Source organism: Petaurus breviceps, unplaced genomic scaffold (genome assembly GCF_028583685.1).
Source record: "Petaurus breviceps papuanus isolate PSGF00001 unplaced genomic scaffold, PetGlider_PUasm1.0 208, whole genome shotgun sequence".
Lineage (NCBI taxonomy): Eukaryota > Metazoa > Chordata > Mammalia > Diprotodontia > Petauridae > Petaurus > Petaurus breviceps.
Window position 1 is genome coordinate 2,534,829 of NW_027185852.1, and position 20,267 is coordinate 2,555,095.

The window sequence follows — 20,267 nt, forward strand, 5'->3', positions numbered from 1 at the left end:
CCCCCTCATCCCTGGGTCCCCCAGCATCCCTTAGTCCCCCAGCATCCCCAGGTACCTCAGCATCCCCTGGTCGCAGAATCTCTGGTCCTCCAGCATCCCTTGGTCCCCCAGCATCCCACTTTTTTATTAGCTAGTCTTGATGGGAGCCAACTTGCTGTGTGATGGAGCTGCTGTAAAGTGGAGACCACTTTGATGGGGTGGCAGCTGCCCTTGTTACAGGCTTAATAATGTCAAGAAGCAAGGAACTCCTTCTACAAGTCAGCCTCTTACCTCAATTTCCCCAGTACAGAATTCAGTTGTGTTTCTTAAAACTCTGGAAGCTCAAACTGATGATATATGGGATGCCTTCCTTTTCCTATTGGGTGGAGGAAAGCACCGAAGCTGAAAGCAAAGTACTGCTCACTGAAAAATAAAGAGAAATGTACTTAGAACTGGAGTTTGGGGTGGGGATACCTGGGGACATGTCTTATTGTGCACAAAAGGTGGAAGGTTTATTCACTTCCATTGCCTGAACCCCAAAGGCTCTTCTTATTCAAGAGAGAGAGATGCGCATCCCCTAAAACTGTGGCTGTATGATAGAATTTAAATTATGGCCTAGGCATTATCTTTCTTGCGCCCAAAACACTTGATATTATACCAGAAAGGAACAGATTACATTTAAATAACTGAAAGTTCTTAGTGTGAACAAAATTATGTAAACTTTGCAATCCCTCAATTTTCTAGGATTCTAGCTTTCTTGGAGATTCCTGGAAATTGAGGACTATGTGGCTGCAGCTGGCACCATTCTCTAATGCCATCTCTCACTAGCGGATCAGGATGAGCCATGGACTTCAGTAGCATGAAGGCACAAGGGAGGAGGGAAGCCTGCCAGCTCCCCTGCCGCCACTTCTGTTAGAAGATGGACAGTAGAGAATACTCTCCCATTTAAAGACTGTCCACCTGCAGAGTGGTGGGCAGAGTGGTACTGACCACCAAATGTGAATCTCTGCTTTCCCCTTTGCCACCTGTCTGTCTTTAACAAGCATCTTCCTGACTGTTGACCTTAGTTTCCTTACTTGTAAAAGGAAGTTGAACTTGAGGAATTTTAATGTCTTTTCAAGCTACAAATCAGATGCCTCAGTTTCTTCATATGAAAAAAGAGTCAATTGAAAAGAACCCTCTGGTCTCGTACAGTTCAATATAAATTACTCTCGAGACTTGTGATTTTTTATGCAATCTGTAGTCAATTCCATATGTCCTTGTTCTGGGCCCGGATCCATTTCTTGTCATATAGAGTCACAGAGTTTCTGAACTGTAAATGAATTCTGTGATCACTCCCACATAAGCATAACTGAAAAGGGTTCCTCTGTGTACCATATTTGATGAATGTTCATCCAGCATATACTTATACATCCCAATTAGGTGAGAACTTAGTAACTCCTGAGGTCTCTGGTCCATATTTACATGGCTCTTGTTATTGTGAATTACAGCTTTCTCCTCCAAGCCACACACCCACCAAACTTTGCCCTGTGTTAAAATCTGCCTCAGTGTACCATTTATTCATTGGTCCTAATTTCTCTTGGTTATGACAGTTTTCCAATTACTTGAACACAAGCAGGTCCTTGGGTTCCATTTCAACAAGGAAATTACCCACAGGTATTTTAAGTAAAAATCATGTGACATTCACTTGAGTTTGGTTCTGTTTGTCCTGCTTTGGATCTCCTCATTTCTCAATATGCTCCTTAAAATGTGGAGCCTGGAAATGAATACAACACTGACGATATGGTCTGCTTATAGAGGAAGACAGGGGGATTATCTCTTATTTATTGTTAGATGGAATGACTCTCTTATCTTCTAAGGCTCTTATTAAACATGGGAAGCAGAAAATCCACAAATATTATCTAAGAAGCACTTAACCACTGTATACCTTGGTCTTCTTAGTTGTAGAATGCAGATAATAATGGTCTATACCCCCAGGGTTGTTTGAGAACAAATTAGATATTGGTAAAGTGCTTTATAAACCTTAAAGTGCTGTATAAATTATTATTATCTTCTAGCATTGTCAACTGCAAATCTGATGGGCCTATAGCTTTATGTAAAACACTGAAAAAGATTAAGCAATATATGGCCCTATTATGCTGTCTTGAGGCAATTTTTGTGCCTTAACATTAAAACATTAATGAGAATCCTTTCACCCCAGCCATGCAAGGACTTTAGAAGCCATCCCATTGCAAGGCCATCTTATCATGTCTCTCTAACTTTTCCAGAAGATTAACATGAAAGCTTTCAATAATAGCAGTTGTAGCAACAATAATGACAATATGACACACCAAAATTAAATCTGTGTGTAGATAAGCTAGAAAATATGTGAAGCACATGAAGAAGGAACATGAGGCCTGCACACATTTTGGTATGTCGATGTCAATTCTTCTATTAATATCTATTCTATTAATAACTCTCTGCATCTGCATCTCTATCATCATCTATCACCTATATTGGCATCCCTCTGGTGTGTGTGTGTGTGTGTGAGTTTGGGTGTGTGAGTGTGATTCCTCCATCTCTTCATATCTATGCATCTGTCCAAATTTTTATGTTTAAAATATAGATATGATATATTTGTTATATAAAATGAAGGCAAATATGCCTAAAGGTAGTATCTATTGTATGTATGTATGTACATATATAATATATACATATATGCATATAATCAAATTTAATATCTCTGGCTTTTTATTTACTTATACCAATTAGACTGCAAAATATGTCAAACGTTTATCTGGTACAACCTTTCATGATGAACTTTTGTTCAATCTTTGTGTTTATAACTTCTCTCTCTCCCTATATATATATATATATATATATAAGTATGTGTATGTTTGTATGTATATATATGCGTGTGTATACAAAAATGTGTGTTTACATACATATTTATATATGTATATATTTGTATACACACACACAAACACACCTAACTTATTAATAGGAATTTTCCCAGAAATCTAAATCACTTTCAGCGTGAAGACTGATTTCTCTCCTTTTGGGGGAAGATATAGACAAGCCAAATTTCCTCGTCTGGTGGCGTTATTAGCTACGCCATAGAACCAAACACTGTTTATCCAGAAGCCAATATTTCTTCAAATGTCATCTAAGAAATGTGGATGAGATGATTGGTGAGGCCTCTTTGCCCTCTAGATTCGTGGGTCCTGTGGTCCCATCATTCCACTGTTATGAAAACTATTTCAGAACTAGTTGACTGTCACTGTGCAATCACTTGCTTTCATATATTGTTAGTATTATCCATAATAAATTCCATTAGCAACCTACGTGCACCAGGATCAAACATACTATCACTTAACGTGATATTCATTCTTCATGTGGTTTCTGACCCCTTTTCATCCCTCCAGTCTGTTCCATCTTGCTCCTACCCCTCCATACTCTGGTCTAGTGATTCTGGCCTCGTCACTACTCCTTGTACCAGACTTCCATCTAGAGTCTCCCTATCTCTCACAGTTGAACCTTTTCTGCCTCTTGACTTCCTCCTAGTCCCAGATAAATTCCCTCCCACTACAGGAAGCTCTTGCCCATCTCCCTCAATTCCAGGGTGTTATCAATCTTGGTTATCTCTAGATTATCGTGTGGATGTCTTATTTGTACCTTTTTCTGTTTGCATATTGTCTCCCCCATACGCTGTAACCTCGTGAAAGCAGGTGCTGTTTTTTTGGCTTTTTTGTTGCCTTTCTTTGTATCTCTAGAGCTCAGGACAGTGCTGGCCTATTGACCCACAGTAGATGCTCAATAAATGCATATAGACTTGACTTGACTATCTTTCTGATAACATTCAATACCTTACTATTTGTTTGTGATTCAAGATTCACATAAAGTAGCTACCTCTTTATGTCTAGCATGCACATGTCAAAAATTTAGATATGAGAAATCCAATACCAAGAGTATATGAATAACTGGGGAGCAGTAGGGAAAATGGAATAAAAATAAAGACCTTTGTGAAAAAACAGAAAATAATAAGTGTAAATTATATGCTCAAAAGTCAAGGGAGAAAGCAACAGAAAATGTAGTCACCCAAAAGCTAGGGCAAGTCTATTCTATTCAAAGATAAAAAGCTAACTGAAATAATTTAACTCACAAATTGTCATGATAATCTATATTCTTATGCTTGAGTAACCAAACTTAAAACACATTAACCGAAATAACCAATATGGGACAAGCAAATTTGTTTTTAAGAATTCATCTAAATTATTACAGAGAAAATATCCTGAGAAGGAAAAATTTGAATGCATAGTTTTGGAATGAGTGAAAAAAATGAGAACCAATTTTTCAATTATCAGAACTTAGTAGACAAAGAGTTCTATTCAAGGAATGATGTTACATTTCGGTGTTAGCTTGTAAAAAAAAGCCTGAAAAATGTTAAAACATAGAAGCGGTCTGGTAAGGAAAGAAAGTTTTAAAGTCCATACTTTAATGCTGTTACTTATTTTAAAATAAAAAAAAAATTATATATGAAAATGGGCAGTAGAATAATTGGAACACATTTCAATCTTGGAAAACACCAGGATGGGTTCTGATGACGATTTGTTGTGTGTTGCTTTGATTTGATTTTGGTTTTAGTTATTTTGTTTTGTTTTTATGATGACCTTATGTTAAATCATGGCATTTTAGAAATTGCCACACTCATCACCACACTCTATGAACCTCCTGGGATACCCCTTTTAGAGGAATCTGAAAATTTTGAATTTTCTCAGTTAGAGCATGACCACAAAGGCTTTACATTCCAAAAACTAAAAGAGTCATAGTATTCCTTCTTTTTCAATAAGCCAGTGGACATTTCACCATTAATTTCATTAGTAATTTCACCATTATGTTATTTCCCCTAGAAGTGTAAATCAGGAGCCACATATGTCTTCTCCTGTGGGATTTTTGTCCCTTTTCTTCCATATTGTCTCTATAGATAATTCTTCCAGGCAGCAGACTCAGGCCGGGAAGGCACGGCGCAGCAGAGGCAGGCCTGGAAAGCCCAGCCGACAGATGCAGGCCAGGAAGGGGCCTGATCAACTCGGAGGGCAAGTCTTCCCACCAACCACAAGGTCCACTACCAGGCCTATCACCAAAGGGCTGGGACTGGAAAGAGCAAGGTAAGAAGCAAATACAGGGGCCCCTGTCCTGGAGAGCAAACACTACTGGGGCTACCACTTCATAGCCCAGAATTTTTTTTTTTAAAGCCCCTTTCAGGACCTCCAAAGATGAGGATGACAGAGTGAACCCCACTTGCTCCAAACCTCCCCCCGACCCTGAAAACATAGTAACTCTTGCCCAGGGCAAAACCCTATATAGTAAAGGCCTGGGATCCTAGAGGAAGGGCGTGGCTAGGACCCTGCCTCAAAATGGGTAGAAAGCAGATTACAAAGACAAAGACTCTGGAGTCCTACTATCCTCAGAGGGAGGAACCAACCTCAGAGGGAGACAATGTGGACTCCACACCCAAAGCTGAAACTTCAACAGGGAATGGGTCCCAAGCACAGAAGGCTCTCCTAGATGAGATCAAAAGGAACTTTGAAAACAAAATGAGAGACATAGAAGACAAAATGAATAATTCTCTCAAAACGAAAATAGCAGAATTAGAAAAACATTATAATGAGGAAAACATCTCTCTAAAAAGAAAAGTGTATAATATGGAAAAGGAGCTTCAAAAATTAACCAAGGAAAATGATTTGCTAAAAAACAGAACTAACCAAATGGAAACAAAATAACTCTATGAGGAACCAAGAATTAACCAAGCAAAACAACAAGAATGAAAAATTAGAAAAAGAGGTAAAATACCTCAAAGAAAAAATAACTGACATGGAAAACAGATCCAGGAGAGATAACCTGAGGATCATAGGCCTACCAGAAAAATATGATGAAAAAATGAGCCTGGACAACATTCTCCAAGAGCTTGCTAAGTAAAACTGCCCTGAGATACTAGAACCTGAGGGTAAAATAGAAATCAAGAGAATCCACTGGACACCTGCTGTATCGAAATGTTGTGGCTGAACTCCAGAACTACCAGATAAAAGAGAAAATAATTCAAGCAGCCAGAAAGAAACAATTCAAATATTGAGGGTCCACAGTGAGGACTGCACAGGATTTGGCAGCCTCTACACTGAAAGATCAGAAGCAGTGGAATACAATTTTCCAGAAGGTGAAAGAGCTCGGGTTACAACCAAGGATCACATACCCAGCAAGACTGAGCATATTCTTCCAGGCAAAGAGATGGTCATTCAATGATATAATAGAGTTCCAGACCTTCTTGATAAAAAAACCCAGAACTCAGTGGAAAATTCAACTTCGATTACGAGATGCAACAGTGACTTAGAAAGGTAAACAAGGAGAACACACACACAATCTGCTATTTGATAAGAGCAAACTGGTTATAGACAAGTAGAGGGTATGACTATAAAATACATAAAATGATGATTTTTTTAAAAAATCTTGTTAAGAGCTACAAAGGGACTGCAATGGAAGAAAGGGAATGGTTGAAGTGGGAAAGGTTAAATTATGCCACTCATAGAAGCATAAAAACTGTATAGCAGAGGAATAAAACAAGGGAGGAAGTTGGGAAGCATATGAGCTTTTCCCTCATTTGTTCTGGTACAAGGAGGGAATAACAACCAGTTAAGCATAGGACTCTATGGAGAAGAAACACAAAAAGTATCATTTTAGAGGGAAAGAGGGGAGGGAGAGGAGCTTCACATGAGATTTGTTCCTCTCACTCTTGATGCGAAGAAGAAGAAATAGCATACTTCATTAATTATAACAATATCCTACAGGCAGTAGGAGGGGGAAAGGGTTACGAAAGGGGGGTGGGAGTGGTTTGTAGGGAGGGAAGTAGTAAGGGGAAAGGGGAGGAAAAGGGAGGGGGGCCGAAAAGGGAACACTGAGGGAGGCGGTGGATAGGATATGCTGTTCTAGAATTAAGAGCCATGCTATAGCTATGGGAGAACAAACATGTTGGTAGTGTTGGGCTTTGGGCCCGCTTGGGGTCTTCAAAAGCATGATGTAATGTCCCCAAGGCAATCTGGCCAGCACTCTCCCTCCCGTTCTATTCTGTATGCTGGAACTAGCCCCTTTTCAGTCTTTGGCATCTACCCCAAATCTGTCTGTCCATGTCTCATCTCAGTAGCTTGACCCCTTCACTGTGTCTGCATTTGTATGTTCCACATTATCCCAGGGATGTGTAGACAAGATTGTCATAGCTCTAACTTAACATTTTGATTTCTTTAATTAAAATTATCTCTTTGTATCTGTAGTGCACAACACAGTTCTTGGTACATAGCTGACTCTTGATAAATGGGTGTTGACTGCTTGACTCAAATACCAGGCACCTGGGCTAAGTAATGGGTATAAAATCAAGAAAATGAAATAAGCCAACTCTGTCCTTGAGAAATGTCATGCCTAGTAGTGAAAGGTATCTGTCAGTGTTCTGTCTTGTACTCAGCACCTTTTTTTTTCTTTCCATTATCTCTTACTTGAGGACCTCCTCAGATCTCAGGGCTTCAATCGGCTTCTTTACATTTATAACTTGATAGTTCTGTATACATCTGTAGTCTTCTTCCTGAGCTCCAGTTGCTCATCACCCACTGCATAAGTGTCCCAAACTCAACATGTGCCAGAGAGAACTCGCCATAACCACCTCTTTTCTGAACTTCCTAATTACTAGGAAGGGAACAACCATTTTTCCCATAACCCACACTCATGACCTCAATGTGATCCTCAACCGATGACATTCTCTCACTCCACATACCAAACACCTTCACTATATCTCTCCCATCACGCTTTTCCTTTCATTCACATAATCACAGTTCTGGTTCTGGGTCTCATCAGCTTTTATCTGGACTATTGCAAAAGTCTCCCTGGGCCTTCTCCTTGTGTATGCTTTGATGCATTCCCATCACTGCGCTTAAACTCAAAGAGAAATGAATCTCTGTATGCCACACATTGACTCAAAAAACACATTATGTTTATATTTTGTTTTATTTCTTGCTTATTTTATTAATCATTTCTCAATTACATTTTAATCCGGTTCTGTCAGCAAATGAGAGTTTTGTTGTGACAGCAGGTCATAATCTGGCACATGAGTGTTAAGGCCTGCTCTACCTCCAAATACTATGATATAGGATTCCATATTCTCTCCCCATCCATATCTATTGTTTCTCCCAATAAGTTTCACACGTTGTACTTTGTTCTGACCTTTTCCTCTCAGTTAGAAGCCAATGTACATTGACCATGACTAGATCCCTTAAAGCTTGGTGAATCTTGCTTGTTCTGAGGGCCAGAAGTGTAACGTGGCATATCTGAAGGCACTTGGCCCAGAGAATTCTTGCCAGACCTACTGAGATTCCATTATGTATTTGACAGAATGCTAGCAAATGTAGGCTTCTCAGGAAAATTCAGGCAAAGAACCAAATGGACTCAGAGGAGATGAGAGCATATGTCTGTGAGAGTCCCACTTCTCTGTTTCAAACCAAGGTAAGAGGCATGACATAATGTATTTAGCAAATAATAATTAGCATTTTAACATTTGGAGAGAAGCACCAGTATGCAAGATATTGAAATAATAATAAAACCACAGGAAGCAAAACAAGGTGAAACACATAGGATGCTAAATATTCCGAGCCAGGGGGAGTGTGGAAATGGATGAGAGAGATCCCAGTGTCTCCACTAGCTACATAAAATACGATACCAAAACAATGACAAAAGAGGGCAGAGAAAAACATCAAGGGAGGACTTTTTGCTCCTCTTCAGCTTCTGTGAACTCTTCTTTGAACGGAAAGTAAGTACCCTACCCCACCCCAGGCGCGTAATCGTTGTGTGATCCTAGGCAAGTCACTTAATGTCTCTTGGCTTCAATTTCCTCTGCCATATGAGCGTCATGATGACACCTACTCCCTAGGGATTTTGTGAGGATAGAGTGAGATAAGATTTGTGAAGTGATGTGGAAACTTTACAGTCTCACATAACTTCTATGATGGTGGTGATGATGATGATGATGATGATGATGAAGATGAAGATGATGGTAATGATGGTGATGATGAAGATGATTACAATGATAATGGTGATGATGATGATGATGGTGATGGTGATGATGATGATGGCAAATCTCCACCAAATGTTTAGCACAGTTTGCAATACTGTAGTCCAGCTTCATATTCAGCTCTGAACTGAATGACTAATATAACAAGAAGTGTAGGCAATCCCATGTCCTGATGGCTTCATACTGGACTCCATCACTTCTGAATGAGTCTTACCAACTTCCTTTGTTTTATTTACATTGTACTCTACTCCTTTCCTTTATGTTTATTACTCCTGTTCATCTTTCCAAAACCCAAATTTCAAATGATGTGTAAGAGTTGTACTAAAAGTATAATCATTGTCAGTAGAAGGAAAATAGTGAGCAGGCAAATAATTCTAATTGTTTTCTTTACCCAATCAGGTCTTCTTGATGACTTATTCATTTACTTATTTCTCTATTACTTCATTCAATCAATCAATTATTCATCATGTAGTGATCAATCCAATTCTTGATTTAAAACCCTTCCTAAACTGGCTCTCAGTTTCATCATGAGAATTATTTGAAATCATCTGTCATCAGGCAAATTAAGATCCAGCCCAGCTGCCTTGGTGGCTTTTCTCTACCCTGGATCTTCTGCTGGTTATATTTTTTCTCATGAATACTTTCATTCACAGCTTGCACTCCATTCTCATGTTCACCTGTTTGAACCATTCACTTTCTTCATAGTTCACTCAAACCATGAACACAGGTTGACACTTTGTTTAATTGTGTAGAATCATTGTGTGCAAGGCATTGTGGTAGAATAAAGATATATAAGTCAGAATCTCTGACTCTGAATATCATAGATCAAGAACAAGAAAGTAATTTAGAAAATTGTTGTCCAAGCTTCTCATGTTACAAATGAGGAAGCCGAACCTAGAGAACTCATGTGACTTTAATTGATCAATAAACATTGATTAAGTCCCTATTATGTGTCAGGTACTGTGCTAAGTGCTAGGGATACGAAAAAGAGGCAAATGATATCTCCTGCCCGCAAATAACTTCCAGTCTAATGAATTTGTCCAAAGTTGTGCAGGTAGCACAATGTTAGGATTGAAGTGAAGTCATTTGACTTCCAATCCAGCCTGCTTTTCGTCATATGTTATCTAGTTGGAAAAATAAGGAAGTATACAAAATACCACAAAACCAAAGATTCTTTTGTAAGGACTACAGCAATGGCAGAAAGCAATTTAGGAGCACCATTATATGACTGCTGGGCACTGGGCCTAGATTCCTTTTAGTAGCCAAACATGACAAGCATTTGGGTCTTTCTTTGCTGTTGGACAGGTGTCTCTAAATGTTCACATGGTGCAAAATAATTTCACATGTTTGGTGCAAGACTGGAGTCTGGGATTTTGCCAGGCATATCTTTTATGCAGTATGGCTTGGAAAATTTTCTTTGGCTCCGCCTCTAACAATTCTTGCCTTTAACCTGCTTCATATTCCTCTGTCACTGACGGTTTTTTATTTTTGTTGTGGTTGTTTCAGTTTGGTTCCTGGTTTTTGTTTATTTATTTGTTTTTTTTTTGTTTTGTTTTTAGATGTTTTAGATGATTACAATTGAGTATTTATTGGTGTGGTGCACACTATTTTTGCTCATTTCCATTTTATACAGAATGGCCACTAAGGTCCCTTTCACTTTAGAGGTGCTGTGGTTTTGTGGTTACTTCTTCTATGTTACTATAAAAATACTAATCTTTTTAGCCAAGAGAACTCTGAATGTTTTGTATCAGCTAGAGTTGCCTTAATCATCATTTTTTTTTCTCTCTGCAATCCACAAATGATAGCACAAAGACAATCTGTTGTGAGTTTTCTGACTCTATCTTTCCCCATTGTTACAAGGGCAAAAATGAGAAGACTAGACATGTTGTGTTACATGCAGGGTTTAGTTATTTCAACACACAGGAAGATGCAGTGTTGTGAGATTAGAATTTGTTAAGCATGCCATAGGGAACAGGGAACTGATCAGTTTCCAAAGTTGCTTTCCTTATATGCTAGAATATTTCCATCTATTGATTGTTACTCCATGATGTGAGAGACTTCTTTCATAACACTACTTTTGGTCTGGATTGATCAGAAGGACCTTTGTTTTGGCTAACATAAAACATGATATAGTAATGGATATATCAAAAGATTTCATTATAAGGCAAATTTTATCTGAGACGGTTTCCTACTACTGAAAAATTAGCCTGATTGTGACAATTGGGTATATGATTTTATTGATAGGGAGAGCTCACAATATGGGAAATCCATACACAAATGCAGGTGGGCAACTCATCTGTAACTGGGAGCAGTTGAGAGGTGCCTAGAGTTCTGAGCAATTGAGAGACTTGTGCAGTCAGGTAGATAATGAATGTCAGAGACACGACTTGAAGCCAGGTCTTTCTGACTCCAATGCCAGTCCTCCAAAGGTTATGCTGTTACTTTTCTACACATGGCTATTGGGGAAAGAGTTTGCTGCAGTTGAAAAATGCTGAATTTTTAAAGTCTCTGGGTGGGAATTCTGGTTCTACCACTTCCAATCTGTGTCATCTCCAGCAAATCATGTGCTCCCCTCCCCCCACTCTGAGTCTCAATTTCTCTGTCGAATAAGTGGTCTGGACTAGTTCCAGAGTAAGTTCTCTTCCAGTTCTAAAATTATATAATAATATATATTTATATATATTATTATAATATTTATAATATAATATTTATAATAATATATTATATTAATAATTATAATAATATAATATTTATAAATGGGTTAATGATTATCAAGGGATTAGAACAATGATGTATAATGGAAAGAACACAAAATTTGGAGCCAGAGTCTCTATATGAAAATCTCACCAATGTTAGTACATTTTCTAAATTTCTAGGCACTGTATAAATGTCAGTTTTTGTTTCTACCTGAATTACATGGCACAAGTCACTTGAATCCTCTTGAATATCATCATCACCTTTATGTAATGAGTAGGCTGGAATTTATGAGCCCCAATGTCCTTGGAGTTTTACATACTAAGAAGATCATGAAAACTCAAATAAAACTTGCTATAATATTTCTATTTATTATTCACATGGTTTCTTTGGTTAGATAGTCTAAATAAGGCTTCATCATATGAAACGTGTGTCAAAATGAAAATAAAAAGGAAACGGAAGTATATGATATTCCATTGATAGAATTGACAAACACATTTTCTGTTCATAACAAATAAAGTCACAGAAAGAAAGAGCTGGAAGAGGCTTCCAAGCTCCATCAGGTGATAGGGAAAAGAGTCTGGATTCAGAGTCATGGGATTTGGTACTGAAGCCTGGCTCATCTACTAGCCATCTGTGTGGGGTTGGGCCACCACTACCTCTGAAGCACTCACTTCCATGATATGAAAAACCAAAGGAAAAGAAGGACTCAGAGTCTGAGGGAAAGAAGGACTCAGGCTGAGAGCTTTCAGCCGCTGCCCTACAGGGTTTGAGCTGCTCTGAATGAGCAGCTTCCTCATCATTTCCAGGAATTGGTACATTTCTCAGTCTTATTGAAGTTAGCCAGTGAGGAAGACAAAACAACCTCCCAAGCAAACAGCTATCAGTAAAAAGAATGTGTGTGTGTGTGTGTTTTTGTGTGTGTATACACACGTGGAGTATATGTGTGTGTGTATATATATACATATATATATTTATACTTATATATACACATAAATATATGTGTGCATGTAGATGGATAGAGAGTGTGTATATGATATTAAGTTATAATTACCATACTACCTTGTAATGGGAATGCAAATTTGGAAGATCTTCCCTGCCCCTAGGCTAAAGTGCACCTGGAGCATGGGGTGGGAGGCTTGTTTTTCAGTAGATACTTTTGGATTGGGCAGTGGGTCCAGAAGGTTGTTACATTCTCTGACCCAGGAGAAGGCTATATAATTCCTGATGTGAGGCTTTGCTTTGGAGCTCACTTTGAGAAGTGTTCTGTGATTTGATCAGATGAGACTCTGGGAAGCCGTTGTTGAGAGCCCCCCAGCTTTGAAAAACCCAGATATTGATTTGGTATGGATGTCATGGTTGGACAGTTTGGAAATCTGTCTACTTGGTCTGTTTCTGTCTTGATAATTCTGTCTGTATACTCTGAAGTTCGGGGTGCTTACCTTTTTCCCCTGAACTAGGTAAATGATCTATATTTGACTGATTAAAGTAAGCTTGTTAACCCATTTTGAGTTGCTTTCCTTTAACAAAGCATATCTAAGAAGCTGTGTCTACAGCCACCCTGGGGACACTGGGGTGATTACTGCTACATACCTTTGAATAGTTAAACAAGGAAGTGTAGGTTACATATCCTGCAATTCAACGCTCTCTCCTTCCTTCTGCTGTGGCTGCCATTGGAGCTACGTGCTGCAGCCATGGCTATCTGGTACCCAATGGTCATGGGCCTCAACAAAGGCCACAAAGTTATGAAAAAATTTCAAAGCCGCGACACTGCTGCCACCTTGGGCGCTTGACCAAACACACAAAATTTGTGAGAGATATGATCCGGGAGGTGTGTGGATTTGCCCCTTATGAAAGGCGGGCCATGGAATTATTAAAAGTCTCCAAGGATAAACGAGCCCTTAAGTTCATCAAAAAAAGGGTGGGAACTCACATCTGAGCCAAGAGGAAGAGAGACGGGCTCAGCAATGTCCTAGCTGCCATGAGGAAGGCTGCTGCCAAGAAGGACTATACTGGATTCTACCAACCTTCCTCACTTACACAATAAAGATTTGACAAATTAAAAAAAAAGATTCAAACAGGAAGCCCAACTATTATATTAGATTCTCCAAAGTCACATTTGGAGAACTTAGAACATCTATCTGTGGCCTCCTCTATGTCTTTCAGGATTTATTTCTATCATTATGAAAACTCACCTTAAAACTGCCCCACACTCATCCTCCTTAATTATTGGTAAACCTAGTTCAGTTGTAGTGGAAAATATTCTGAATTCATAGTAATTATATTTAAACTTTTGGGGATTTCTTTACATAGATTTATACATTATTAGCAATAGGGTATCTTTCCTGCAAAATGCAAGCATGCTGAAGTCTCCACACATGTACAATTTCTTTCATCTAGTGTGTATAAAGTATGCTTTATGGTTCAATATAACACAACTTTTCTTTTCTATGAGATTACCTTTTTATTTTTTTTTTTTGTCATCAATAGGTCTTTCCGAATTTTAAGGGGCCTTATCAGTCATCTGACCTGATATGTACCTACACAGGATCCACTCTCAACCATATGGAACAAAAGGGATTCCTTGAAATCTCCCAGATGTTTTCCTCCCTATCCCTCACTCATACCACAATTCCTAGCAAATAGTGAGTATTTACTAAAGGCTTATTGATTGGTTGGGTGGATGGTTGATGAAGGGGAGCACACTCCCTCCCAGGCACCACTTTGGGATAGTTCTAATTGTCAGGAAGCTTTTTTTCTCCTTCACATCAAGCCTAAATTTGTGTCTTTGTAAATTCCCCCTTTCCATTGATTGATCTTAGTTCCACTCTCGGAAACCAATGAAGACAAGTCTAATAGCTCTCTCCCACATAATAGCCTTTCAAACACTTAAAGACAACTATCATTTCTCCTTCTCAGATCATTTCTCCTTCATGCTAAACTGCCTCCATCACTTCAAAAGTTGCTTCTTTGTACTTTCCTTAGCCATTTCCCCATCCTAGCTGCCAACCTTTGAGTCCTATCTCAATTAAGAATACTCTTCCTTAAATATCTTTCTCTGAACTCAGGAATGTGATTTTATTTCCCTTTGGGGAAGAGAGGGAAGACCAGCAAATTAAATAGAGAGCACGTTGGTTCCAAGTCCATTCCTGGTGCTCCATAAATCTATGACAATTGATGACTTAGTTTTCTGCTCTCCTTCAGTAATTCTTTTCTCTGGTAAAGTGAAGGACTTGCATTAGATAATGCCTCAGGCTCCTATTAACTCTGATTCTATGATCCTTTAAAATAAACAGATTAAGGAATTTGATGACCAAACAATTGCACTGGGACATCTAGGTGGAGCAGTGAATAGAACACCAGCCCTTGAATCAGGAGAACCTAGGTTCAAATAGGACCTCAGACACTTAACACACACACACATACACACACAAAAATAGCTGTGTGACCTTGGACAAGTCACTTAACCCCAATTACCCTACCTTCCACCTCCAAAACACACACACACACACACACACACACACACACCAAAGAATCAAATTATCTGTTACTGGAATGGTGTAGGTCTCAGCTTTTATTTTTCATTAAATGTCAAATGAGAAAAAAAATGTGTATGTGGAGATTTATGTGTGTACCCATATACAGATATATATCATATGTATACACACATTATAAAGATCATTACTTCAAAATTGTTTTTACAATGGGACTACTTGGGATTTCCTTGGAAATATGAGAGAGAAAAATAGATGTAGGTCTGTATATACACACACACATAGAAATAATTTGATTTAACAACTGAAAATGTTTCTTCCTCACTTTCTATATGCATGGAGTCATCCAGGTGGTGCAGTGGGGAGAGGACTAAGCCTGGAGTCAGAGCCATGGGTTGCAATCTGGCCTCTGACACTCACTAGCTGTGTGGCCATGGGCAAACGCTTTACCTTCAGGTTCTTTCAACTCTAAAATGGGGGTTATAAGCAGCTACATCTCATGGCCCTCGTGAGGATCAAATGAGATATTTTAAAAATCCTTAGCACGGTGCCTGGCACATGGGAGCCCTCTGTTCTCCCTTCCCTACCAATGAGCCTCATGCCTTTCCTAAGAGAAGCGTGGAGAGGGAACCACAAGTCCAGCAAGCCTTTCTTGCCTCTTCTACTTGGTCAGATGGGGAGCTTTGAGTCAGTGCTTCTTAAGCCCAAGTCAGCTCTAAATCTCTCATAACCTAATCTTACTCTGGAAAACCAATAATATGGGACAGGTAGCCTATGTTTCCTTGACAGATGACAGATGATGGGGTGGGGAGCAGTGAAAGAAAAGTCTCGGGGCGGCCAGGTAGCACAGTGAGTAAGAGCACCGGCTCCAGTGTTGAAAAGACCTGGAGATCGAATCCCGGGCTCAGACACTTAGCACCCACCCAGAAACACCTGGCCGTGTAACCTTGAGCAAGTTACTTAACCCTGATTGCTAAAAAAAAAAAAAAAAAAAAAAAAAAAAAAAAATCGTTTAAAAAAAAAAAAAAAAAAAAAAAAAAAAAAAAAAAAGTCTCGTTTAAACACCACACATTGAAACCCATTGAATTCAATGAACCATCTATGAAATGTTTGCTATGAGGAAGAGTGGGCAGTGAGGATACAAAGAAGACAGCTGTTCCCTATTCCCAAAGAGCTCCTATGACAGAGCACACGTAAATGTGCTGTTGAAGAGGTTGGGCATAAAATGATGAGGTTTGGGTTAAGGGTGCTAGAGACCCCAAAACGCCAGCAAGCTGGGTTCTCCCCAATGAATTTGGCTCAGTCAAAGAAAAGCAGAGTATTAAAAGAAGTTCACCATATTGGGTAGACTCTTAAGGAGCCTAGGTTTCTGTAAGGCTTGTATTGGAAAATTATATGGCACTCTCACACCACAACAGAAGAGGACTTTGGGGAGGGTCTTCAGGAGAAGTCAGATGAGGTCAATGAGTGATTAAGGGTGGGAAGTTGCTGGAGCTTACCTTGAGACTACTGACTATGGTGGGCCAGGCCAGTTCAAGAGTGGATTGATATTTTGATAGTCTCAAGGGTGGGAAGGCTAGTAACAGAGGTTTGGGCCCAGCCACAATATAAGGCTTATGGCCTCATGCAAATGCCTCATCAAATAGACAATTTAATCAGAATTCAATGGGGGTTCCCAGAGCCTGTACCTCAAGGACTCAAGGAGAGCTCAAGGGGGCTCACAGAGCCCATACCTCATTAGGGTCATATAAAAGAAGTTTTAATTTGGAGCTGGGTTCAAACCCTACCTTTACAACTTATTACCTTTATGATATTGGACATTTCAATGAACCACCAGGTCTTATTATCCTCATTTGAAAATTGGAAGAGGGGCGGCCAGGTAGCACAGAGAGTAAGAGCACTGGCCCCAAAGTTGGGATGACCTGGGGATCGTATCTGGGCTCAGAAAATTATCACCCACCCAGAAACACCTGGCCATGTAACCTTAAGCAAGTTACTTAACCCCAATTGCTTAAAAAAAATGGAAGATACATAAACCTAATTCCAAACTCCCTGGATTGTTGTGGGAACCCAATCTAATGTGTGTGAATCTGTATGTGAATCACTTTAGAAACTTGAAAATGCTCTGTAAATGTTACCTTTCATTCTGTATATACCTGTCATCCCATGTCAGGGACCTGCATATGGACATGCCTCAAAAAGTACAGCTCACTCTACATCTGTCATCGATACGACATGCATTAAGGGCATCTGTCAATATTTTTTGGAGTAATAGTGAAGGTCTAAGTGAAAATGTCTGCAAGCAAGAGAAACATCACTTAAGGGTGAGGGTGGGGGGAAATTTTGTCCCAGCACTTGTTAGAATTAATTTGGAGCTTGTATCCAGGCCCCTGCCACTAAATGGCAATCACTTTCAGGATGTGTGACACAACCTCCTTTGATTTATCTGTCCACAATTCTGTTAGGGCAGGATCCAACTAGTAAAGTATTGGATTGCACTCTCCTGAGCTTTCCCTCTCTCACATGAAATGGGATGTTTATCACAGATCTAACTCCCTAAAGAATTCTGGGAACTTTCTCCTCCCCTACAGCATCACCAATATCTACTTATGGAAAAGCCAGGCAGAGTAAGTTGGGAGAATCCACCTGCCGTGAAACTTCTTTTAGAATACCTCAACAGTTCAGCATTTGGAGATAAGTTTCTCGTGCAGGACAGCTGTGTTGCCAGTGGTAAAGCCTTTTAAAGTTGCCTTTTTTGAGACCTAGTCTCTAGGGAATCTGGATTTTTGGCTTAAACAGTAGTCTTTTGTGGAGTGTGTGTGTGTGTGTGTGTGCGTGTGTGTGTGTTTCTCTCTAACTTCCTCTGTACCAATTCTTCAAAAAAAATTCAAGAACCAGGTAAAGAAGGCATTGTTTCAGTACTTTCTGAATTAGCAAACTATGTCCCTCCCTAAAGCGAAACTGTACATAAGGACATGCTTTACTTTAAAGGTCTCAGCGTGTACTAAAGCTGTCCCTTTGATTCTTTTTTCTTCCAGTTATAGAATCTCCATAGTACATCTATAGTAAGGTCTGTCCATCATGCTTTGTGTATTGAGATCCTAAAGTGTGCTAATTAACTTGGCTGGGAATCAGAATCTGATCTACTGTGCCAGGAATAAAACAGTAGGTCCCTAGGATGCATCAACTCCAAAAGCTAGCCTTCAGCTTGTTAAATCACCAAGCCAGCTCCTTCATCACAGGACTCTTTATGTCCCTAGAAGCCAGGAAAGATTTATGGAGCTGTTTACAATTACAAGAGATGCTGAATAGGCAAGAACAGCCACCTCAACTAGCCACCAATGGTGGTGGAAGAATTAGTTGTTTACTAGACTAGGAATGTCTGAATTCAATCAAGTAACTCAATGTGAGGGTCCTGACTCTTCTCAGCCTTTATGGAGGGTGATGAAATCAACAAACTCTAGAAATGGGCTGAGATTTTTTCCTGATTAATCATTTAAATATTTAAAGGAAAAATGATCATTTTGGTTACTTCCACTTACAGAGTAATAATAAAGTTTTCAATTGCAAGACTGGGCAACATTCTTTTATATTGCCAGGTTTTCAAAAGATAATTCTTATTGCCAAAGAAAGCTTCAAGCTTCTTAGCAGACCATTTTTCAAATCTTTATTAAATCTAAGAACCCACTTGGATACCCATTTTTCTCCCAAATGTTGCATAAGTAATGATTTCCAAAGTTGAAAAAAGATTGAGCCATATTTTCCCCATCATCCTATCAATAACCAAACCTTTGCCTGAGATGTCAGAACATTTGAATTTTTAATAAATCTTGCTTCAAGTCTTCATTCAGTGGAATTCATATTAACAAGATTCCATGAATATTACAAATGATCATTTTTCTTGTTAGTAGAAAGCTATTCTCTAATTGTGAAAAAAAAGAGTTTGCCCACATCTGATTTGCTTATTCCCTGAGCAAAATTAGAAAGAATCAATGAAATTGTACATTAACAAAATGTTTCATTTAAGTCCATGAAGGAGCAGAAGCCTACTCTCAATTAGAGCTGGCTTTGGTATCTGGGCACTGCTAACAACAACCACATTATTCTCCTCGCCCTCCCTACCCCCTCTCCCTCTCTGTCTCTGTATCTCTCTCTCTCTGTCTCTCTCTCTATCATCTCTGTCTCTGTGTCCCCTCTCTCTGTCTCTCTCTCTGTCCCTTTCTCATACACATGCACAATTTTTATTAACAAATTCATTGATTCAACAGACAACTTATCTCCATCCTTTCCTATGTTCCTCTCAGAAAATCCTCATACTTTTTGCTCTTCTATTCATGATTCCTCTGCTACAAAAGGTCAGATCTGTGACATCTCCTTTCAGTTAAACAGTGTGACTCCATAAGTGTTTACTAAGTGCTTACTATGGACTAGACACTGAGTAGACAAAACTCAAACATAACTTCTCTCTGTCCTCATGGTGCATATTCTACATGGGAAGGGGTAAGGGTGGGAGGTACCAAGATGACACATAGAAAGTGTGTGTGTGTGTTGGGGGGAGGTGCACAAAGTAAATAGTTTATTTAGGAAAGATGGGGAACAACATTAATTGACTGATAGAAAAGCCTCAATAGCAGGTATTCCTTGAGATGAGCCTTGAAGGAAACCAGATTTTTCAAGAGGCAGAGGCGAGGTAAAGAAATCCTCCACCTGGCAGGAGGCCTGTTCAGAGGCCCAAGGGTAGGAGATGGAATGTCTTGAGCAAAGCCAAAGGAACATATTTTCACTAACATGGACAAGGCAATAAGTGGAATCAAATTATTTGCCCTGAGGTCTGAGACTGTCAGCACAATGCCTAACAACTAGTAAATATAATATATGCTGGCTGACTATTATACTGAAAAAACAAGTTCTGGGTTCAGTAGGAACCATGGCACTTATTAGCATAATTGTTTTAAAAGTTGAAAAATTTATGAGAAACACTTGTTTTCCTGTCCACAACTTGTAGTTGGATGAAT

The 20,267-nt window shown here is 39.2% G+C and overlaps 1 long non-coding RNA gene across 1 annotated transcript in view; it reads right to left on the minus strand.

Moving 5' to 3' along the window:
* LOC138165146 (uncharacterized) overlaps positions 1 to 16,298 on the minus strand; it is a 117,261-nt gene extending 100,963 nt beyond the window's left edge. The window contains exon 1 of the long non-coding RNA XR_011169276.1: positions 16,218 to 16,298. This is a non-coding gene — a long non-coding RNA (uncharacterized lncRNA). The remainder of the gene's footprint in view (positions 1 to 16,217) is intronic.
* Between the last annotated feature and the right edge of the window lie 3,969 nt (positions 16,299 to 20,267).